The sequence below is a fragment of the Mus caroli genome, chromosome 6 (assembly GCF_900094665.2).
Source record: "Mus caroli chromosome 6, CAROLI_EIJ_v1.1, whole genome shotgun sequence".
Taxonomy (NCBI): Eukaryota; Metazoa; Chordata; class Mammalia; order Rodentia; family Muridae; genus Mus; species Mus caroli.
The window spans coordinates 77,109,058-77,117,946 of NC_034575.1; positions in this window are offsets into that span (position 1 = coordinate 77,109,058).

The following is an 8,889-nucleotide window of genomic DNA, read 5'->3' on the forward strand; positions in this document are numbered from 1 at the left end:
TGTGCATGTCTGTTGCTCTCTGTGTGTGTTCTGCTATGCTCTACATAGTTTTTTCTTGCTATTCCAAAAACTCTCTGGCTGAGAAATGTAGTTTTCTGCTGGTGACAGCTCTCTCTGCAGGTAAAAAAATTCTAAAACCTCTCTCAATAGCTCATGTGTTTTCTGACTAAAGTCAGAAAGGCTGCTATAAAAAAAAAAATCCTGGATCTTCCAACCAAGTCAGAAATCCTGTTAGAAAAATTCTAAAAGTAATTCTTGGATTTTCCCATTAAAATCAGAAAGACAGAAAAAAATTCTAAAAGAGATGTGTTCACTCTCCATGGATGTTCAGAGCAAAATCAGAAATCTTGAGCTGTTTTCGCTCTTTGGAGATCTTCAGACAGCTCAGCTCTAGCTAGAGAACATTCTAAAGAAGAACTGTAATCATGGGTTTGCTTGATCTTCTCATGCATACCAAAAGCCTAGTGTTTTATTTACATATCAATTCATTTCTTTTTTCCAGGTTCCCTTTGACTATCCTATGAGTCAGCATCCCATGTCCCAAGACCTTTAATTCTTAGGAGACAGCAAGCTCACATTTTCTTTTAACATTGGAAAAAAAATTTCAGAGGATCTGCCTGCCTCTGTTAAGCACAAATGCTAATCTAACTGGGTGGGACCCTGTCCTGAAATAATCATTTCTAGCACACCTGGGCCTAACCTTGCTCTGTCCCAGGCTCTGATCCTGAACTCAGGAATTTGCCTTTGTATGAACAAACAACAGAAAAGCTTGCCTGGATGGGATCTCTGATATCACCACTCACTCCCTAAATCTTTTTATCTCTATCCTTAGTATCTTTCTGACAAGTTGACTGACAGTGTAATTGCCTCTATTCCTTTAGATTTAGAAAGTCCCTCATATAATTCCTATTACATCCTTATATTTTGCATAGTGAGAAATGATATATCTTTAAACTCATAGAGTTCTTTTCCATAGCCTTAAGGACTGTCCAGAAGGTCCTGGTGTTCACTATATTGTTGAGACATTAGCCACACCTTCCCCTTCAAGACTCAAGCTCTCTCAGATTATCATGGAGTCATTAACATTAACAGGGAGAACTTTCCTCCGAGGAAGGTGAAAATATGTACAATATGATACAAGGAAGCCTTATGCGCATGGCAACCACACTTATGGAGGTCCACACCTGTTAGCCCTGTCCTAGGGGCAGGAACCCTGTCCTTCTGTCCCTACCAAGGCCTTGCCAGACTTCCACAGCAGGACTTTGGCTGTAAGTACGGGGCTGTCTTGAAACAGTACATGGTATTGATCTGGAATTCTTTAGAAACTTGTCCACTTGCTCAACATGATGATCTGATAGTTTGCAATTAAGGGTGCTGTCATTCAAACGGCTTTGTACTGCAGTCTAAATATATAGCAATATATAAAGAAGACTGGGCAGTGAAATGGTATCTTTGAATATCCAGCTCCCTGATATTCTCAAAATTCCAAGGAACAGGGATAATAATGATGAGATGACTTTGAGCCCAGCCTCAGCTAGCCTGCTGCTGTTTCCAGAATGAGGCAAATACAAAACAGCTGTGATACTCAAGACGCAGTGACAGATTCCTAGGAGCCATCAGAGAAAAGTGAGCCTGTATGTTAGTGGATCTGGGAAGTCCCAGTATAGAACAATATCCACGTTGCCATAACAGATCTGGCTAAACACTTACTCAGATAAAACTGGCCAAATATAAAAAACAAATTCCCTTCAACATTGAAGTCTACACAAAATATATAATTGTGCTAGTGTTGTATCAAATATCAACTTCTATATACACAGGCTTCTATATATAAGACATTATTGGTAGAAAAGTGGTTACAGCATTGTGAGAATGATTAAAACCATTCTTAGTCTGGCACTAACAGAAAGCAATGGGAGCATTTCCTATGGACCAAAACATGATCTGAGATGTTCTCCCTCTTAAACAATTTTCTAATTATTAAGAACGTCAATCAAGTGGTTAGCTATGACAGGTAAATGAGTCGCATATTTGTCGTCTTCAAGTTCTGGGCCCTGCAACAGCTTGGAATGTTTTTTGAGTGCTGACTGAGAGGAGAAGCTTGATACATGGCACCACCTTGTTACCCTGTTGGTAACAGGATTTTTCTTTCTTTTCTGTGTGCTTTTACTCTGGTTTCTTCTAAAAACAAAACAAAACAAACAGACAAAAACAAAAAACAAGACAAAAACAAAACCCAGATGGAACTCCAAAGCTAAAATTGGTACTCTCTTATTTAAGCCCAGGAGTCAGTGAAAGGAAATGTTGCAACATGGGAGTTTTGGGAGATGATGGGAAGAGAAGGATAAATGTCAGTCAACAAAGGTCAAGTGAATGTGGCTGAAGGACCATACAGAGAAGGAGGAAGAGGACGTGGCAAAGGTTAAGGGATAAATTCAAAGAACAAAACAAAAAATACATATTTTTAAGTTCACATGAATTACAGCTCTGATGTTATCGTTCCTTTATTACTATTGTTGTTGTTGTTGTTGTTGCTTTGATTTTGAGATGACATTTTGCTATGGTATAATACAGCATGGTATTGTACAATATACTATAGTACATAGCATAGACTCACCTTTAACTCATGATTCTCTTGTATCTATCTCTGTAGTACTGGAATTTAAGGTGTGAACCACAATATCTAGCCAATAGTCTGCATATTCAAATGAACTCTTTTTACATTTATATGGACACCTAGTTTGTTTAGATTTGTTACTTTTAAAAGAAGGAGTCTTGGGCTAGCAAGATGGATCAGAAAGTCATTTGACATGTAGTCTTCAAGGAACCTCACGATTTGGATTTGAGAATGGATTCCAAAACTTTGTCTTCTGAACTCAACAGGGTCATATGTATAGCATATGTCATGCTATACATGTCATAGAAATAAAAAGATAAATACACACAAAAGCATAAATACAATAAAAAGTTAAAATTAAAAACACTTGGATAGTGTTACTCTCAGATTGCAGGGTCCATACAAACCACCAGAGACCACTGAGTCCAACTCTCAGTCAAAGGCAGGGTCTTTATTCAAGCTCAAGCTCAGACCATCCAACCTCTGCAATGCAGTGGATGGGTGTGGAGCCTCCCAGCTAGTAAACTCTTGTCTTCTTACTATGTCTTCAGCAGGGCAAGGGGTTTTCCAGCTTAGCAGTTACATGATTGGTTAACATTTAAGAAGTTACATCCTAGCACATTTTTATTGCGTAGCAATGATTTCAGCTTGTTATGTACAATTGTGGGTAACTTGAGCGATCTGCTTGGAGACATCTGGAATATTAGGTATTTTCCTCCTAAGAGCCAATTGGTTGTCACTAAGTGCAGAGGAGTTGTTACTAGGAAAGTTGTGGCTGTTTTTAGGGGGGGTCTTGGTTCCTAAACAATATTTTTTTCCCAGTTCCTGAGTTTAGCTTGAGGACCAGCTCAAAATAAGATGGAGTCTGGATACAAATTGGAGTGTATAATGTTAGGTTGGGCCCTTCAGATAGATTTCTTTCTTTCTGCCGCTTCTGTCAAAAGGTTCCTAGTCAGTAAAGTTTTATAGTTTTAAAGAATTAGAGCAAACAGAAATGATGAGATAGATGTTAGACCTTTACCTAGAATATATCTTGTTTACATACATGCATGAATTAAGTGTAAAAAAAGTTCAGTTTCTATAGCTTGGCCTCAATCATACTTATATCTCTGCCTGTAAGCCTATGGTTATTTTTCACACAAATATTTTGGGGGGAATATCTCACTGTTTATAAATAAAGATTTATTTATATTCTTTATAAATTACGTTGGGAATTAAAGAAGTATTTTTTTTTCATTTCTGAGCTCTAATTTCTGTGAAGATGAAGAATATTCCTCTTTAGAGTTATACCACCAGCACCTAACTTACTCCTGTTGAATGCATGATTGAACAGATTGAGTATGTTTTAGTTCAGTCTATGTATTTTCTTTGCAAAGCAAAATTAAATTCTAATTAACAAAATTATTATTGAGAAATAGCACATCAATCTTTTGAAGCTACATTTAAAAATATGATGTGGGCATGAAGCACATACAAATGAAATCAAGGCTATAAACACTTCTATCTCTTCAGACATTAGTCACATTCATGTATTGGGAAATTTCTAGTAATTTCAAAATATGTCATACAATTCTGTAAATAACAGCTACCTACAAGGCTATAAAAAAAAAAACAGAGCTAGTTTTCAGAAAACTACAAATTAAATGACACTGAGATTACTTCTCATACCAGTTAGAAGAGCAAGCATTAAGAAAACAACAAACATTGGATAAGATGCACAGAAGAGCCGGGCAGTGGTGGCATACGCCTTTAATCCCAGCACTTGGGAGGCAGGTGGATTTCTGAGTTCAAGGCCAGCCTGGTCCACAAAGTGAGTTCCAGGACAGCCAGGGCTACACAGAGAAACCCTGTCTCGAAAAACAAACAAACAAACAAACAAACAAACAAACTGCACAGAAAAGGGAACATACTGCTGGTAGTCCCACCCCCCCCAACCCCCCAAAGATTGTGGCCATCAGTCACATAAGGGCAATACCCCCAAGCCATTCCACATGTAGATGAGGCATCCCTGACACCTCAGACCAAGGAAAAGAGCACAGGTAGGTCACATAGGCTCAGACAGAGATTACCATGCTAATGAGGTACCTAGAGGCCTGAGAGCATTGCCAGTAAGATTCCCTTACCAGACATTCCTCCCTGCAAAAGGTATTTAATCTCAGGCCTACCCTGAGAAATGGGATATGGTTTTACAAATCCATTTCCTGACAATAAATGGTTTGAAACAACAGACTGTCTCACAGACTGTGTGAGCTGTGACCTACAGAGCCACAGTCTACTCTCCTGCAGAAGACCTCTCTGCACTCCCAGCCACAACTGCCACTAAGCCTGCGACAATCAAATCAAGGACTCTCTCCACTGGGACAAGTCAGAGTTCCCCTACCTCCTCATCCCCCCCCCCCCCCCCCCCCCCGCCCCTCACCCCTGGCTAGATGTAGCCCATGATTCCCCGCCCCCCATTATGTTCTCTGCTCTTCTGAAAGTTCCAGGCAGTGCCTGGATGTCCAAGAGCCTGAGACTCCACAGTCCCGGCCTCATTGCAGGCCCGGGAATCTCCAAACCAGCTCCGCCTTTCTTGAGTTCTGTCTTCTGAAGAGCCAGAGCACATTCTGGACCCACAACTCAACAACAACAAAAAAATCTGTTATTTGTATTTCTGAGTAGGACTTATTTGCACAGATGCTATGCAGACATCTGTGTGATACAATGATGTTGAAACTTTTGGTAAACACTCAGGAGTTGTTGGCAATATGGCAGATCTTTCTGTAGCTTGCGGAGAAGTTTCATACTGACTTCTATAGCTGAAGGGCTGATCTGTGTCCTACCAACAGTTTGAGGAGCTCCTACTGTCCCTTCAGGGTCTCCGGGCTTCAAGCCTTAAGCTTAACAGAGGGCAGTTTCTCACAGTCCACTGCCTCACATTTTCTCTCACTTACCGTTCTATATATTGTGAATGCATGTGTGACATGAAGCTAGAACTGAAAGTGCATTGGGGAACAAAGGAGACTAAGGGTAAGTGGATATGTTAAAAACAGTTAAACTCTTCTGTGAAAATGTCTGTCTGGAACCCAGTACAATGTATCTGAGCCAATCAAAAGCAAGAAAGAAAATCAGAGCCAGTTCCTCCTCCGTGTGGTCCTGTCTATTAGTGAGCTGCTTTCTGTCCCTCCAACCAATTCCCCTTCCCAGAGTCTATCAGTCTCTATCCTGTGCTGACCTGCTGTGAGACCCACTGTTTAGATTCCACAGATAAATGCGAATTGTGTTGTATTTGTCCTTCAGTTCCTGGCTTATTCCAGTAAACACAATCTCACTTTCATCTATTTTACAGTCAACCCCAGTGTTTTAAGCTTTTTATGTCTAAGCAGTATCTCAGTGCGTTACACCTGCTGTTTTTGAGTAAGATTGTCCTATTTTACAAAGGAATCAACAGATAATCATCCATCATTTGGAAATAAAGAAAGTCCATAACAGAGGCCAGTGAGATGGCTCGGCAGGTAATAAATAACACTTACTGCTCAAGCCTGATGACCTGAGTTTGAGCCCTGGCATCTCCATAAATATGGAAGGAGGAAACCCACTTTATACCAAGTTGTCCTCTGACTTCCACAAGCTCTCTGTGGTACACGAGATTACACAAACACAACCTGTAGACATACATGCATGCATGAATGAATAGAAAGAAGGAACAAAGCCAAAGCCAGCATCCCTTGGGTGAAACAGTCACATGGCTCACAACAAGGGTACCACATCTCTCCATGTGTGGTAGTTTGGGGGAGTTCGATGTTTCTTGGAAATTGTAAACCGTGCAAAAGCAGAAGTGCAGCAGATGGGCCAAAATGGTTTACTGTGAGGCTTTTTTTGACTTTTCAATTTTGTGTGTGTGTGTGTTTGTGCTTTTTTTTTACATGTCTCCTTAAACTCAGGGGCTTCTGAGTTCTCAGTCTCATATTATTTGTTCCTTGGAGGAGAGTTACATCTAAGGACATTTTAATAGCCATACTCATTGTAGTGGTGTCAACATGAAATGTTCCCCATAGACTCATGTGTCTAAACATTTAGTCCACTATTGTTGATGTTCTTTGGAAAGACTATGGAACCTTCAGGAGAGTGAGCCTTGCTGGAGATAATAGGTCACTAGGGTAAACCTTGATTTTATAGCCTATCAACACTTGCAGTTAACTCATCTTTCTCTCCAAACATGAGAATTGAAGGATCCTACCTGCACACTCCTGCCACAGTGCCTTTCCCTGCATGACAGTCTATATCCCACTGATGGTTAATTTCAATAGTTAATTCAATGAGTTCTAGGGTCATCTGGAAGATTTGCACCTGTGTAAGTTTATGATGGAATTACCTTGGTTAGGTTGAGGAAGGAAGATCTATCTACTGTGGGTGACACCATCCCTTGAGATGGCATCTTAGACTGCATAAATAAAGACATTTATCACTCTCTGCTTCCTGACTGTGGTTGCAATGTGACTAGCCACCCCATGATTCTGCTTCTCTGACTTCCCCATTGTGATGATGGTACTCTTGACCTATAAGACAAAATGAACCATTTTCCTATTAGTTGCCTTGGTGGGGCAATTTTATCACACCACAGAAACAGAAGTAGGACACCACCTAAACTGTGAAAAGAATAAACTCTTCATTCCTCTATGTTCCTTCCTGTCAGAAACTTGATCATGGTAACAAGAGACAGATACTGTGAACTATGTGAATAATGAGCAGGAAAGGCCTCCACAAGATGTTGGCCATGCTACCACTGTGAAAATATGAAGTACTGTGTTTTGATTTGATCCACTACTTTTATCTAAGTGAAATTAATGCATACACTGAATAACAACAATTATAACAACAACACAACAAAGGCTGGGAAGATCTCCTAAGGACAAAAAGTGGAATCAATGCTAATCCACCCAAGATGGCCAAAAAGGGATCTGAGAGTCAAAGATAAAACAAACAAACAAACAAACCAAACCAAACCAACCCCCCCCCCCCCCCCAAAAAAAAAAACCCATAAAGGACAGCAACAGAAAACCTCAAGGAACAAAAGCTGCATTTGTTCTTAGGATCCTTCTAGATGAGAATGATAGAAACTGAAAGCACAGTTCCTAGTATCTTCTAATGATGCTAATTTGTGGAGCATTATCACACATTAAGGGCAAAGTGTAAGATAAGGACAAAAAAAAAAAAAGACAAGTGAAGTGTATGTCATGACTTTAGTAACTAGAGGAAAAGCTATTATCAGCTGGTTACTGGGGAGGAGCTGTTGTCAGTTGATAGCTTTGAGGACAGAGAGTCACTCTCCTTTGGGGAGATGACCTGGAAGGTTGCCAGTGCCCTAGACCATATAAGTAGCACTCAGTGAATTCGAGTGTTATTAATAATAATTTCTTAAAAGGGGGACAAAATCTGAAGATGGTTTGAAGGCACCAGGAGCAGCTGGAGGAAGACAGTAGCAAATGGGTATGATCAATCTATACTATGTACCTGAAAATGTTTTAAAGTATAAATAAAAATAATTTTAAAATAAAGGTATATGAAAGCAATTGATGGTAATAAAAATATAATCTCTAAATACTGAGTGCAACTAAAATGTCAAAATTAAAGAGTCTATCACACAGTGCACTTAATAATTTGCTGCTTTTTTCTAAGGTGACCTCGGACTGTGAATGAGCATTTACCACAGGGGAGGACCAGTTCTCCTATGGGGGAAATAAATAAAATTAGGAGCCATATAATTATTAAAAAAATCACAAACTGGGAGATAACTGCCCAAATCTTGGTGATATACAGCATTTCTTCTGATGACATTTGCTTGTTTGGGATTTTCTGTGGTGTTTAAATGGTACCCATGAATATAAAACCATTAAAATAAAATTAAAAACACTTTCAAAAGGTGCAAGTTGTTTGTGAATAAGAGGGAAGTCATGGAGAATTCTGTTTTGCTTTGAAACTTTTATGCCATACTGTAATGAAATTTTCTGAAGTGAATTTGAAGACAGAGCATTGATTTTTCTCCTAGAAAATATCTTCAAATAATTTTCATATTCTTTAAATTTTCTTATATCAATACACTGAAATGTGACTATATCCTATACCAATTTTCTTCTTCCTTCTCCCCAGAATTTGCTCCAACTCATCCTTCTCCCAACTTCACGCCATTTGAAAAATACATATATGCCCATTTCCAAATACATTATTCTGAAATAGCCTTCATTTGATTTTATAAATTACCCATGATGATTGATATTCAGAAATTTCAGCAT